Genomic DNA, 16,895 nt, shown 5'->3' with positions numbered 1-16,895 from the left:
AATTTGAACATGTAGCATGCTTATGGGCTAACATCTTTCTCACTCCTTTTCAGGTTGTCACTTTGCTGTTTCTCAGTGTAGGTCTTTGTGATAGCTACTGTTTTTGTAAGTACTGTAAAAATAAGCCTAAATTAAAGTATTCATTTCAAAGTGGTTAAATGAGTTCAATAACAAGTGTTATTTACAGTATTTGTAGCATAATGTTGTTTACAACAAAAATTAACTTAAACTTGTTTCAACTTGTAAAAAGGTAAAAGAAATACTCTGACAAGTATTGAAACAAGAGTATCCCTTTAAATGTTTGATCTGACCTCTAGACATGACCTTTGTGTTACAGGAAAATTGGATATCAATTTTCCTGGCATTTTCTTTCCATGAAGCTATACAGTGGGGTCCAAATTCAGAGAACATATTGAATATCTGAGACTGTAAATCAAATTTAAACCCAGAACGTAGGATTTACATTTTTTTTATGTAATCATATCACTTTAGTACTAACATTCACATCTACACACATAGGTTCGTGATCAGTTGTCTAATCACCATCTACCCCAGACAGTGTTACAGACACTGTGTCCAGACATAGATATAAACATGCAATTTTAAAACCCGTAACAGCCTCATTCTAATCTAAATGTATGGGTCATTCAGTGTAACTGAGCATGTTAAATTATGCTTTAGGATAATGCAGTTTAATTTGTGGAGGAATGAATTTAATTACCTTGTTGTACATTTAAAAGATGATAATGTGATCTTGTTTTTCAGGGGCTGCTTATTGAACTGTCAGATATTTTTCAGCACTACAGATACCAACAGGTCTTTTAAGGTATGTATTTCTCTGTGATATATTGATAAATAAATAACCAGCAAGATCAATTGAACTGAAATGATAATTCCCATAAACACATTTAAGGCCTTTAAATCTGAGCAAATAATGTCATGAAATGAAATCTTGCAAAATATAAATATCTTCCACTGTATTTTTGTTTTAAAATACAAATATCTAACATCCTTAAATAAAGATATTTTTTAAAAAAAAGTTTACTTGAGATGCAAAAGACAGAAATGTAAGTATTTTTTCCGAGAACTTGAACAAAATGTATTAAGCGGCTTTATGCCTAAACAAATATAGACAGTGCAGAAAACTAGCTTTCCCTTTAAATGAAGTTGATTTTTCTGAACCCATTGGCAGATATTTGTTCTTATTATAATCTAAACTCACTTCATTTGGATTCCTTTCACAGAAAACAAGACCTTTTATCTTATGTCAATTTGATTAGTCAGTAAATGTGTCTTGATTTAAGAATCATTAGACATTTTCACTGGTAAACAAGACAAAAATACTAAGGAAGATTATCATTTATTTTTGCAGTGCGATCAGAAGATACAGTAAAAGTTATTGCCATTCTGATATTTGAGAGCCAAGTTGTTCAAACCTTAAGCAAATGTATTATTTTTTTTTAAATAATGAATTAAAAAGTAATGGAGATTTCTAATACAAATGCTCCCTGTACATTTAAATTTAGATGATATATTGACATATTGTGTTCCTTTAAATTTTTCTTTTTTACTTGGTCTTAAAAAAAGGTCTTAAATCTTACATTTACCTTCATAAAACCTGCAGAAGTTCTGTAGTATAGCGTTATCAGGTTTCATATAATGGATATATCAAGAGTAGTATTTGGATATAGTGAGGAGTAACAGACAAACTCACTCTCTCTCATATTTTATATCTCCTCTTATTTCAATAAAAATATACAATGAGCACATAAATTATCTATTTGAATTTTACCGTACTGCATTTGCGATTCCAAAAAACTCCTCTAAACGAGTATGGTCCTTTCTCTAACAGCAGATGGCGCTTCATAGCAAGGAGTGATTTGAACAAAGGACTCAGAGGAAATTTCTATATTGTTTATAAGAAAAAAGTACAGTTATAAATACAGAGAGGTTACATAATGCGAGTGATTTTTGTATATATATTTTTGAATTTTCAACTTTTTTTTTGAGAGAAGGTTATTTATTTTTCTATTCAAAAAATTAGCTTTTAACGCTTTTTTACCCACTATAACATTTTTAACATCTAATCGTTTTATTTACAAATTTATGTTTAAAATGTGTGTTTTTTTCAGGCTGTAAAGATAAAATAGATTGGGCCATAAGCATATATTTGTAAGCTAGACATGAACTAACAATAACAATTTTTGCATCCCCTGTTAAGCTGAGAGGCACAGGCAAAAATATACAGTAGTCCGATCAGTCCAACTGAAGTGAATATAACCTTGAGTTACAAGCTGAATATGATTTTCCTTCCTTTAAATATCTAATCAGGTTTGCCGGTTAGCCATTCAAGGTGTGAACTGATGATCTGTGATTGCAATTCAGCTGCAATTTCCAGCCATTTAAAAAAGCAGAAGACGTGTTTGATGTGGTTCTTTGTCTGAGTGTAATGTCTCATTTTCACCACCGTACACTCACACTCTCTCTATCAGAGCTCCCTTAATCAGCTTGTAGGTCAGTTACCATGACAACCTGATCTCTCGTGGACATGGTGCTTCATGGAGAGGAAGATGATCACCTGCCCTCAGGTGTGTGTGTGTGTGTGTGTGGTTACATTTTGCCAGACCCCCACTGACAGCCCCTCTTTTCACATTTATGATTTCCTCTCATCTGAAATGGAGATTATGTGCATCTGCCCTTCAATGAGGTTACTAAATAGCTTTTAGCTGCATGAAAACATGCTTACATAAATGTCACATAAATACATCTCAATCATCCCCATATTTGATTGATGGCTCTCTTGTAGTTGTTATGTTTAGCTGATATCCCCTTCTGCCTTACAAAACAGCAATATAATAATGATTGTTTTAGATAAATGATTATTTTGTGCAGTGTAATTTGTAGAAAGTATAAAGTGCAGATGGATGGATGAGCAGGTTGATGGCTGTATAGATATAAGAAAGATAAATGGATAGATGAGAAGTAGTAGTTTGATCATTCAGAACAGATAGATAGACAATGATATAGATGAGTAGGTTAATGGTTATATATTGGATGGATGGATGGACAGATGGATGGATAAGGAGGTTAATAGATCGATCGATCGATAGATAGATAGATAGATATACAGATAGATAGATTGATACATACATTGGTGTGCTTTTTATAAGGATGTACATTTGTTTGCTGTGTACTGTTTGTCCTCGTGATATGTGGACAGATGTCTTTTATGCTCTGTCTTTTTGTCCTCAGGGAGTTCGTCTTACACTCCCATTACTCTCAGTGCTTGATCAATGGCTCCACCTTCACACTGCAGTTATTAAGCAGAGACTTTCAATTATTTTACAGCGGGTCGTCAACACATCTCTCAGAGATACACAGTACAGCAAAGCACCTTTGTGTGTACATCATTATGCCTTAATTAATGTCAGCTTCCTGTACTTTAAATGTACATACATTAGCATATATCACACATGCTGAGCTGAATGCACAAGGTCGACTCCTATTGCCTACTATCGACTGACTTCCCTCCAGAAGGATTCTTTGATGAAAAGGGAGCGGGCAGCATGTCACAGCTGCTGCTTGACCTTTGGATTGTGGCAACACCGAGCCAGCATTCCAAACACGAAATATGAACATTCTCATGTCTGGAATTAGAAGTCAGACGTTAGACTAGTAGGCACTTTCCATGAATAGGGTACAAACACAGTGCCTGAAATGCTTGGAAAAATGTGAAAGTCATTGTTCAGGAGGTACTTAACCTTGAGAAGATGATGATTGTCAACCTCAGGAGGTCAAACCAAATTTTATATGAGCTGTTTTATTTTATATTCATCTTGCATGACATTTGCGGTTTGTGCAATCCTGTTACTAAACCCTAATTTGTTTGATTTCAGTTTTAAATAAAATAAGAAATAAATGAAACGAAGTCAATGGCTACCAACATTCTTCAAAATAAAGTCTTTTGTACTTTAAAGAAGAAACTAACTCAGCTGTCTGGAACAACTTGAAGGTGAGTAAATGATGACATAATCTTCGTTTTTGGCTAAAGTATCCCTTTAATAATTTTGAACATTAAAAAGGCAAATAAATAAACGAATAAACAAACAAATAAATTATAGTATATTATATAATATAAAATATCAAATTATATACTATTATTTTTTTACAGTGTCTCTTTACCACATTGAAGTGAATATCAGTTTTGTGTATATATATATATATATATATATATATATATAGTACAGACCAAAATTTGGACACACCTTCTAATTCAAAGAGTTTTCTTTATTTTCATGACTATGAAAATTGTAGAGTCACACTGAAGGCATCAAGGGTTATTTGACCAAGAAGGAGAGTGATGGGGTGCTGCGCCAGATGACCTGGCCTCCAGTCACCGGACCTGAACCCAGTCGAGATGGTTTAGGGGTGAGCTGGACCGCAGACAGGAGGCAAAAGGGCCAACAAGTGCTAAGCATCTCTGGGAACTCCTTCAAGACTGTTGGAAGACCATTTCAGGTGACTACCTCTTGAAGCTCAAGAGAATACCAAGAGTGTGCAAAGCAGTAATCAAAGCAAAAGGTGGCTACTTTGAAGAACCTACAATATGACATATTTTCAGTTGTTTCACACTTTTTTGTTATGTATATAATTCCATATATAATTCCACATGTGTTAATTCATAGTTTTGATGCCTTCAGTGTGAATCTACAATTTTCATAGTCATGAAAATAAAGAAAACTCTTAGAATGAGAAGGTGTGTCCAAACTTTTGGTCTGTACTGTATATATATATATATATAAATAGCTTTATTTTATTTTAATTACTTTTCTAACTGATTACTATTCTAACTGGACAGGACAGAATCACAATTTAAAAATGACATTTAAATCTAGATAACTTTCAAGCTATTTGAGTTGTATGTTAGATAACAGGTTATCAAAAATTTCGAATAGTTCTCGCAGTAAAAATATGTTGTTGTTGTTTTACCTCTAATGCTTAAAAAGTTGCAAAATCAGCAGAATCCATTTAGGATGGGATTGAAAATTGCCCTAAATATACAGTATCAGTAAACATACTGAACTCTGCTTTCTCCCTCTAAACAGGCCAAATTAATTTAATTACCATGTGTGTGTGAACAGAGCCATGGGAAAAACAAGACTGTAATTGCAAACACTACAGTCTGTGTAACAGGGAACATTGTGTAACAAGTGCGGCAGGTGATTTGTATTACTCTCTATGCACAACATCATGCGTGTAATGTCTCTCTTAGAAGTCACAAATCACAGAGCATTTGAGTCAAGGGTCGACCTAGAGCATCTTCATACCTTAATGTAAAAGCTCAGCTTCATAGCTGACAAACTGCCTTATACGTCAGGCTATAAATGACTCACTAAAGTTATTTATTTATTTATTTTGAGCATTTTATCTCACACTTTAATGAGCAATAACTCATTGTGATATGATATTTGCCACTGCTTAATTGCACATGAATAATTCAAACATACTGATGACAACATTGCTGTCTTCCTTCATTTTATAGCACCTGCTGATAATGCAGATGAGGTCTTTGGAAGCATAACGCTTATGAATCTTATGAATGTAAAAGAATCTGCTTTGGCTCTATCAGCATGGATTGAAATCCAGAACCCCCCCGATCAAGCCTTCGCTGTCATAAAGAGCTGCTCTCCCTCAGTCTGGCTTTGCGCAATGGCTGTGTGGGGAAGATAATCTCATTTAAACCATATCATCGTGAAGACTTCTCATTTCAGAACACTTACGGTCTACAGCGTGTGTGTGTGTGTGTGTGTGTGAGAGAGAGAGAGAGAGCAGTCAGCCCCTTCTCCTCCAGTCTAATAGGTGTGATTGCTCTACAAGACTGGCTTAGAAAATGTACTAGAACCAGTTCTCTTTCTTCCCTGTAAAAATGCATCTTTCCTTTCCTGAAGTGAGCAATTTCCTCCTCAGTATCCTTTACTGTTCTGGTCAAAGTGCTTTCCGAAGATCTTAAAATAAACTGCTTTTCACAGCCAGTGACGTCAACTCAATCTGGAAATATTGTGTCTTGATAAAAATGATAATTCCAGCTGTAATTTATAATGTATAAATTGACAAACATCTCTATTGTGTATTCTTTGCATTTTTATACCCATAATTGCCTCTGGCCAGTAACTTGTGTAATCAGACTGTAGCTGTGGTCGTATGGGTTTGCGGATCAGTGTGTGTGTGTGTGTGTGTGTGTGTGAGGGTTCAGGAGGGTTAGTGTGTTTCTCTGTAACTGTAAACCTTCTTTCAGCTGCTGCGAACTGTCATGCTGCTATTCAAGGGGTCTGTTGATGTGCATGCACCTGTGTGTGTGTGTGTGTGTGTGTGTGTGTGTGTGTGTGTGTGTGTGTGTATCTGAGAAATGATACAATGAGGTCAAACTGAGGTTGATACAACAAATAGTTCTTGGTTTCACTCTTAATGTCACTGGCTACAAATCAGCACAAGCTTTACAGGTGCCATCAGACACCGTTGATATTTCTGCAGTTTGCTTAATTGTCTCTTAATTTAATAGATTACAGTGAAATAACTGAACATTGCTTTCCATCTTAACTGACTGACTAAAAAACAATGTAACAGCATTTTTATTGATGACATACTGATATTTACCACATGACAATGAAAAGTTATTCAATTATAATTGTTACACATTGAAAAAATAGCCTGAATAATAACTATTATTACCAAATTTGCAGTCTTCCATGTACCAAACATAAAAAATATTGATGACTCTTTTTTTTTTTTTTTTACTGTGAAAACATGTAAAATATTTTAATAAAACAACAATAACAATAGCAAAATAATAATGTAATTATTGTTATTTACTATGTTGTTGTCTTTCCTAATGAAACCGCAAGTAAAAAAGGAAATACATCAACTTATTGATTGTGGTCTGTCGTATTAAATGTTCTTATATCACTTCCACTGGGTTTGTATATGAACACAATCATGATGAAGAGAGACTTATTTTGAAGCAATAAACAAAAGAGTGTTTCCTGCCACAAGCCACAAAAAGAGCCAACTCCTTGAGCGCTCTCTCTCTCTCTCTCTCTCTCTCTCTGTCTTTCTCTCTCTCACACACACACACACACACTCTTACTTTCTCCTCTCTTTTCACAACCCATTTCTGTCAGAAGGTACCCTGGCATTCAGTCCTGTGTGTGTGTGCGTTGAGTGTGCGTGTGCGAGCGTGACTCCAGAGACATGCCACGAGTGTGTATCCAGAGAGTAATCAGGTAATTGATCATACAGACAGGTAATCATTTGTGTGCCAGACTCTCTGGCTGCGACTGGTCGGCCAGCATTAGGGAAACGTCCTCAAACACAGTACACAGAGAAAAACAGTCAGGGAGGCCGGCGGAGAATTAGATCGAGGACATATTACAGAAATAGAATCCCTAGAATGTTGCCAATGATTTGCAAGGCCACAACAATTCTAAGAAATCTACATGTAGAAGTTACAGTCAAGCTAAGCATTTTTAATGATGAGAATGATTCATAAAGCGTCTTTGACACCTTTTCTGTGTAATGTACTGAGCAGATGGCTGGTGAACCTAAAAAAACATCTTCATTTGACTAAGCTAATATTTGTTCCATGAGATGTCATGCACTTCTTTAAAACATTTGCTTGGATGAACTAGAACAGAAGGCAAGGTTTTATATGAGTAACTGCGGAAGAGATCTTTAGAGAGCTGCTTAGACCCAACAGTGATTTACATCGATCGATATTCCAGCGTCAAACATTCCCATGGATGATAATGCTTTATGTTGTGGTATCTTGACAGTCATTAAATATTATATGTTTTACTCCTTGAGCAGGAGAGGACTGTAATGGAAAATGATCTCACCTGCTTTTACTTGTGGAGTGATATTCAACACACCCCAGTGACTATGATATGCCAATGTGAAATTTGTTATGTGCAGAAAAAATATGTAAATAATATATGCTGTATTACTGCAGAACCTGATATTTACCCAGGCCTGTACTCTTCCTCTCCATCAGTTCTTTCAATAATAATAATAATAATAATAATAATGTAATTAAGGATTATTATTATTATTTTATATATATATATATATATATATATATATATATATATATATATATTTAATTTAATATTAATCCTGACTGGTAAAAAATGTAGTAATATTATTTCAATAAAGAAATTTTTTTAGCATTTAGGCAGTCATTTAGGAGATAATAACAATAAAACTATGTGATAAAAATAAAAATGCATAATACTTGTATTACTATTAGTAGTAGTAATTGTGTCATTTAAGATTTTTTTTCACAAAACATAATAATAATAAAAATACAATAGGTATTATTTCTTAAAAACAATATTTAATTTTTACATTTATTATTTAATGATTCATAAGTAAAATTGTTTAAAAAAATTTATATTTAATAGTTACATTTAATATTGAAATTGATTGATTAAAAATGTTTTATTTTTTAGTAATTTTATTTCAGTAATAAATAACTTTTAAGATTAAAGCAAGTGTTTGTGAGATTAAAGACAATAATAATAAAAAATCATGTAATTTTAAATCTTTTTAAATATTACATTTTTACATTTATTATTTTATGTTTCATAATAAATTAGTTTTTTTTACATTTTTAATATTTATTCATTTAATTTAATATTTAAATATATAATTTAAATATATATTTTTGAAAATAATGTTTATTTAGTAATTTTATTTACAAATAATTATTTATTTAAATAATAATACACATAACAAATAGTTTAAGATTAAGGCAGCTGTTTAGGTTATTAATAATAATATTGTTTTATTATTAGTTATAAAACATTTGTGATAAACATACTAATATATAATAGGTGAATTATTATTGCTATTGTATTTTTTTATTATATACTGTAAGTTTTATAAATAAAATGTTATGTAAAAATTTAGTATTTAATATTATTAATATACATTATATATATACATATTTAAATTGAATGTTTAAAAACTCAATTAATAATAAATAACTTTAAGATTTAGGTAGTCATATTCATATGACTAAGATTTAGGTAGTCATAGATATTTATATTCAAAGGTGTATTTTATGGCCTGTAAGTGTACTTTAAAAGCATCCTCACACTGACATTTCCCCTGTGGCCTTAAGCATTAAAGAAGAGATCCACTGGTTCCTCCATCAACCCACATTTGCCCTGCATTTTTCTAAAGGTAAGTGACAGAAGCAATCTCAGCACATACAGTATATTCAGCCTGCTGTATGCCTTATTTACGAGCTGCACGAGTGCAGCACCGCGTCCCATTTGTTTCTTGTCATTTCACTGTCTGTATAGTTCAGATGCCATTATGTTCTTTTAGGAGTGATTCAGCTCCTGGCAAAGGGCTTTTACTCTTACTGTCCGAGGTGAGGATGTATTGTGCGCACCATAAAAGACATAGTATGAATTTATAGTGTATTCTAGCTACTAGTTGCAAATCTTCTGCACTCATCTTCACAATAGTGCAACACAATGTTCGAATGGAAGAAGCTAGTTTGTTCCAGTTCTATTAATGGATATTTGTATATCCGAAGACTATTTGTTCTGTGGCATTTCTCATCTTATGAGAGTTTTTCCTCATTCTGTCTCTCTCTCTCTCTCTCTCTCTCTTCTGGCACTGATTCCCACCAGGAGCATGTTCTTACAATATTTGACTGCAGGATAAGATCACTGTCTGCCAAACAGAATTGCCAAGTCTAGCATGAAACCAGGGCTATGGACTAATCACAAAGTTGAAAAGCAACAAAAGAAAATAAAGAAAGAAAGCAGCGCCGGCAAATTAATTTAGCCACAGCATGCCGCCACTGCGCACAGGAGAGAGTAAGACTTTAGGGGTTCGATAGGAGGAGGAATATGGGCGAGAGAAAGAAAAGGAGCTAGGGAGAGGGTGAGAGAATGGAAGATATTGAAAAGAAGGCAGAGAGAGAGAGAGAGAGAGTTGCTCCCTTTGTGTCTGTTAGGCGTGAGACGGGGGGAGAGGGCACCGGGGGGTCGTGCTTGTGTGTGTTTGTGTGTCATGAGAACCCTGCAGACGCTGCCCGCTGGGGGTCTGAGACAAAGTTGAAAGGAGTGATTCCCTGTGTGTTCAGAGAAATAGCACACTCTTCATTAATTATGTATTTCTCCCATAGAAAGCCTGGCAAACTCACTCAGACACCCAGCACTAAGCCGGCTTCCTGTAGCCATAAAGGACAAGCAGGAAGAGAAAAGAGGAAAGAATCGGAATGCAGAGAAAGTGACTTTTGTGACATGTTAAATGTGTGGAAAGCGACAGGTGATTGTAGTACAATACAATTTGCCATACTTTCACACTAATCTTTATAGTATTAATTCAGTTTATTGCAATTAATAGACAGCTGTACATTGTGAAAACCATAATTACTAATTAAAAATATTTAATTAACAACAATTCATTAAAAAATAATTGTATTATTATGTCTTCTAAATAAAATAGAATAGATCCTTTAAATTGTAAATTAATTCATTTTATTTAAATTTTATTAATGTTTCTCACAACTAGGACTTTATGTCTTGCGTGTAGACCTTTATAGCTAAAATCTATTATTTATAAAAAATGGCTTTTATTCTCACAGTGTGACAATTTCACTTTTATCTAATACTGTTATTTTTTTCATTTAAATTAATTTAAATATTTTATTTCATTTTTAGCCACAGAAAATGACCTGGTCTGCACTGATATTTTTTCAACAACAACAATAATAATTATTATTATTAGATTATGTTACAGATTATGTTACTGATAATAAAGTTGTTTAAGATTTTAGAATGCAATATTTGAGATATTATTACTAAACTGTATCTTATCATTATATATATTTTGCTATATGTTTCATAAATAATTTATTTGAAATATTTCATATTTAGTTTGATAGTTATCAATTATATTAATACTTAACTGTTAAAAGTGTAGTAATGTTGTTTTAATGATAAATACCTTTTTTTAGGCATAGAAAATGACCTAGACTGAATTAATTTCACTAGAAAAATACACTTTTGTTGTAAGAAATTGCTTTGAAAATCTTAATTTTTACAGTATAATGAAAAATAAACAATATCCTATGACCTAATAAAAAAAAAATTAAAAAAAAATAATCAGGTTCTCATGACAGAAAGACATAAACCTCAGTGCACCACCAACTAGCTTGAAAACAAAATGCTGTGAAGATGAGTTGTGCCCACAGAGGACATGTTTCACCATATCCCTGACATCTTATTAGAGGTTAGACTATTCAAGGAAACCTGTGTGTGATTGTGCTGGCCATAGCTGAAATATGGGTTGACTGCTGTTCCCGTATCTCTGAGCTGCTCTTCATGCTGGAATGTGTGTGTGGAAGAGCCCTCAAGCAAAAATATCGTTATGTAATCAGTCTGTGCAATTGAAATCACCAGACCCACATTAATGGTTTGAACACGATCTGGTGGACTCGTGTTCAGAAGATAGACTGAACACTTCAACTGTTCATCTAAACTCTTCCAGACTGTTGCTGGTTCAATCACACACTGATTACACAGTGCTTTTGCTTGAGGGCTCTCAGACTCACAACTTTCGCAGAGCTGGAGTTTACGAGTATGTTTTGTGTGAAAATGCATTTGAAGGAACTATCAAAACATGATAAACATGTTGATGATGCAAATAGGAGAGACTGTTTTATAAATAACCCCAAAATACAAGATAAAAGTTTTTGCACCTGCTTAAACAACAGAAACAATATTATTATTGTTGTTGTTGTTGTATAATTAATATTTATAAATGATTAGTTATTAACATTATTATTGTTTTTATTATTACTACTAATATTAGTCAAATATTATTCATTCAAATAACAGTTATTATTATTATTCTAAATATTAATTATATTAATAATTATAAAAATATTATTATTATAGTATAATAGTATTATTATTGCTGTAGTTATTATTGTTGTAATATTATAATAATAATAGTAATACAACTAATAGTTATTATTATTCTAAATATTGCTTACTATTAATTATTATTATTACTATTATTATATTATTATTAATACATATTTTTTGTTATTAGCATTATTATTATTACTGTTTTTATTATTACTATTATTATTAGTAGTAGTAGTAGAAGTAATAAATAAAAGTTGTTGTTGTTATTGTTGTTGTAATACTTTAATAAATAATAATATTAATACAAAGAACAGTTATAATTATCCTAAATATTAATTATATTGATATTGTTAATCATATTATTATTATTATTTGTTAACAGTAATTATACATATGTATTACTATAGTGTTTATTTAAAGTAATAATAATAAAAATAATAGTTATTCTAAAGACTGAATTCATAATACATATTAATTATTATGAATTATTATTATTAGTATTAATATTACAGATATAATGCAAATATAAATAATGATCACGATTGTTATTTTTAATGTAAGTGGGTAAAGTCCATTATAAATGATCAGTTAGTAGTAGTAGTAGTAGTAGTAGTATTATTACCTATTAGCGTTTTACATTTTTTCTTGTTTGTCTTGTTTAGACATATTGCAAATATAAATAAAATGATTATGATAATTGCTTTTATTATGTAAGCAGGTAAAGTTCATAAAATAACTAGAATAAGACAGTAGAGTGATATTTAATATCATAAAGATAAACTCGTATAAGATGGACACACACTTCCATATATCTATCAAGTTAGACTGAATTAGTAACAAAGGTGACTTTACTCGTGCAGTTATTAAAGCAGCTTACAGTACAGGGCTCTGCAGCAGCACTGATATGAGCATGCATTATTCATAAGCACTGAGCAAGTGTGTAAATTGCTTTGCCAGGGAGCATGTATAACAGTTTATGGTATATCTCTCCATGGCTAATTCTATAATACCATATTGATTCCAACCGTTTTCAATTTAACACACGTGCACACACACAGCGTCATATTGCACATTCTTGCCATTTCCTCCACTGAGCATATTACTATTTATCATCAGTGTTTATCGCATACTTGTCACACTTTATAGCTCTTTGTGTTAACACCCGTTAAATTGTGCCTTTTGCTATTGTGGTTTCACTCTTTCCAGGAGCCATCCACATGACAAGTGTTTCACTGATAGTGTGTGTCCACATTCAGATAAGAGTCAGTCTGTCACACACAAGTTATCCCTTCACCCAGTTACTGTTCAAAACTCCAATGTAATCTCTTTTACATTAAATCTACCATATTTCTGCAGCAATTTATTGTGTTTCACTGAAAAAAAGAAAGAAAAGTGTGAAATTAACAGTAAAAAGTAGAATCTGTGGTTGCCAGAACTTTACTGTTTTACAGATTAAAATTACATTTACAGTAAAAATAATATATTTATTTAATGTTAATGTTTAATGTTAATTTGCCCAATTACAAAAACCGGTTATTACCTTTATTACATACAATAGCCACCTTATAACATACTGAAACATTTTTCACTCAAATTGCTAAATTACACAAACAGTAACAAAGAAACAGCCTTTTTATGAACACATTTGTAATAAAAAAACTAAAGAAAACTAAAAAAAAAATATATATATATACATTTTATTTATTTATTTATTTATTTTTTGTTAAATTTACTCTAAATATGCATTTTTTTTAATTAAAAATGTAAAAAATTAAAAATGTGTTTCTTTGAATGCTTTTATTGTGTGGTTATAAATGGTACATATGTTTATTTTATCTATTTTTATTTATTTATTTATTTATTTTTCTGTACAGCACTTTGGTCAACTTTGGTTTTTGTAAAGTGCTTAACAAATAAAGTTGGTATGGTATGGTAAAACAAAAAAATCTGAAGTGCAAGGGTTTCAAAAGCATCTTTTCTACTCAGTTTTTCTACTTCTAAATGTCATGTTTAATTCAGTGTATTCTTTTTTGCTGTTTCTTTGTTATTAATTGTGAAATTTACTATCAATTTCTAAAGTGGAAAAAAAAACTCTAAACCATTTTTTTTTTCAGTGTACACGAAATATCCCATTAAATCTATAACAGTTTTTCAGCATATAGAATGAGAGCTTCGCTTTCATTTTTTATATTTCTTTTACGTTGAAATGACAATCATTTTTAGTTGGATGTTGGGGTTCCCATCGTATTGGCTGTAAATACCTACATCATCCTTCCGCATGTAACTCATGGTGAAATACCGTATCACTGTGGTCAGATGGCCAACCTGTGGCCATGTCCTCTGTGGCAGCATCCCCCTCCTCCTCTGACACCTGTCCTTGAGGATATCCTGGCAAGGACACGGCTACCCACTGCTTCATGTCTAATTGGCAGCCCCTGTACCCAGACACAAGGTGGAAAGTGCAGCGTGTGCATGCTTTGATTTAGGAGCGGACCGTGGTTTTAATTTGTCATTGATTCAGTCCTTTGAGACGAGCGGAGGGAAAGCAGGGCCAGATTGTGTGGGTGGCTGATTACTCAGTGTCTTGTTGGTTGTGGACGTCTCAGCATGTTTGGACTCCTGCAGGCTTGCTGAGGTGATGCTCACGGGTGTTATTTCTGGATTCCACTGAATGCTTGATGCGTATTTGTTCCCCTCGAGAGACACTTGTTAAAAATGTCAACAACAAAAAAAAAATCTACATTTGAGGTTGTGCTATTTTAATCTTTTTTATTTGACATCTTTCAGTGCTTTTACTTTGTTATATCTGTCATGTGCGCCGCTGATTTGACTGAATGTCAAAAGGATTTTAATCTTGGGGCTCTGTCCTCCACCTGAACATCTGCTGATGGAGCTCGGAGGAATATGTCTTACCTTCCGTGTAAAAGGTGATAGCTTTTTTCAAAAAGTCACACATTACATGTGTTTGTGTATGTGCACCGTCATTTAAAAGTTTGGGTTTAACTCTTCGGGAAAAAAAGGCTCTTATGCTCACCAAGGTCTTTATTTGATAGTACAGTAACACAGTAATATTGTGAAATATTATGACAATTGAACTTATTTCTATTTGAATATATTTTAAAATGCTATTTATTAGATAGATAGATAATGCCCTAGAAAATCTTAGTGAGAGGGCTTGGGGAAACATTCCCAGTTGTTTCCCCCTTATAATACAATGAATTAACTTTACAGTGAATTCATGTAGGCCTTCAACTGTCTGTCCTTTGACTGCAAAAATGCCTTTTTGTGCCCATATTGTGTCAGAAGTAAGTGGTGATGTGTTTATTGGTAGGAACTGCAGAGGAATGACAGAGTGAGCTGCCACAGAAGAATCTGCAGAGGTCAAAGTCGCTCTGCGATCCAGGGGCTGTTTCTGCTGACTCCTGCTTTTCAGTGGTGCTACTTACAGCTCTTCAGACGGCAGAAAACACAGCTGAAAGGAGGGCAGAGGCTCCTTTCATTAACTCTCCATTCATATTGAATTTATTAATCTCATGCTGTCTCTGCAGCTTAACTAAAAGAAGCCGTGATACTGCCGCTTTTCATCCATCTGCTCGTGGAGAGAGGGGAAGGGAGCGGGTACGAGAGGGAGAGAGGCGACATGATTTCTAACAGTGCTGAAACGGCAATAGACTACAGAGAGAGAGAAAGTGTGTCAGATTATTTAGCGTCAGGGATGTTCAGTTGTAGTTGTGTGTCTCTGGGAGAGGCAGCAGCCCTGCAGAACACCCCTCCCAACGCCAGGTGCACAACAAAAGCATCTGTCTTGTCTTCATTTGTGTACAGGGGAATGTTCCTGCTAATCTCCTGTGTGTTCAACAGTGTTTTCCAGACTTGCAGCCCTCTACTGTATATCACAGCAGCATCACACAAGCAATCCTGGCTCCTAATGCCACGTGATAGATCCAGAGGAGCAAATCTGTGGAATTCTACAGAACATGGTGTCAAAGAGAGCTGATCACACTGCACTCTAATTTGTAACTGTAAGCAGACAGCCATCGAAATGAGCCTCATCTTGTGCCCCTTCCACGCAATAGTTCACCATAAAATTAATATTTGATCAAATTTACTTACACTCAGGACATCCAAAATGTAGATGAGTTAGTTTCTTCATCAGATCAGTTTGGAGAAATTTAGCATCACTTATTCACCAATGGATCCTGTGCAGTGAATGGGTGCCGTCAGAATGAGAGTCCAAACAACTGATAAAAACATCACAATAATCCATGAGTAACTTACGACTCCAGTCCATCGTCCTGTGAAGTGGAAAGATGCATGTTTGTTGAATCGAATCCATCCTTAAGGTGTTTTCAGCTAATATTTATTTTATATCCTTTAATTTAAAAAATACAATAAAGAAATATAATTCATACATAACACAAATTGTGTGATCTATGAGCATATTTTAAATTTCTGAATTAAAATTAATTTAGGTGTACATAAAGTCAAAAATTTATGTGTGATGCATTTGTTCTAATATCATAATATATATATATATATATATATATATATATATATATATATATATATATATATATATATATATATATATATATATATATATATATATATATATATATATATATATATATATATATATATATATATATATATATATTTATTTATCAAAACTGTATACAGGTTCTGTTTTGGTTATAAATTGTGTGTGACTCTGCGAAAGCTTATATGAATTACTAATTCATGATATTAGCATTATCATGCATTTTTTAAATATTATTATTATTATTTTTTGTCTCTTATGGTTACCAAGGCTGTATCTAATTAATAAAACCATACAGTGAAAACACCAGTATTTGATGCTCAAGAAATATTATTATTAATCAATGTTACAGTGCTGCTTAATGTGTGTGTGTGTGTGTGTAAACCCTGCTACTTTTTTCAAGAAAA

At 32.8% G+C, this 16,895-nt stretch overlaps 1 long non-coding RNA gene across 1 annotated transcript; it reads left to right on the top strand.

The window, feature by feature from the left end:
* The first annotated feature begins 762 nt into the window (after positions 1 to 762).
* Positions 763 to 3,924, top strand: LOC132127664 (uncharacterized). The gene is made up of 3 exons (XR_009427571.1): positions 763 to 826; positions 2,493 to 2,588; positions 3,349 to 3,924. It is a non-coding gene; the product is annotated as an uncharacterized LOC132127664 (long non-coding RNA).
* Positions 3,925 to 16,895: the final 12,971 nt, after the last annotated feature.

This window comes from Carassius carassius, chromosome 45, assembly GCF_963082965.1.
Source record: "Carassius carassius chromosome 45, fCarCar2.1, whole genome shotgun sequence".
NCBI classification, from domain to species: domain Eukaryota; kingdom Metazoa; phylum Chordata; class Actinopteri; order Cypriniformes; family Cyprinidae; genus Carassius; species Carassius carassius.
The sequence above is the reverse complement of the archived record's forward strand: the minus strand, read 5'-3'. Positions and strand labels throughout refer to the sequence as shown.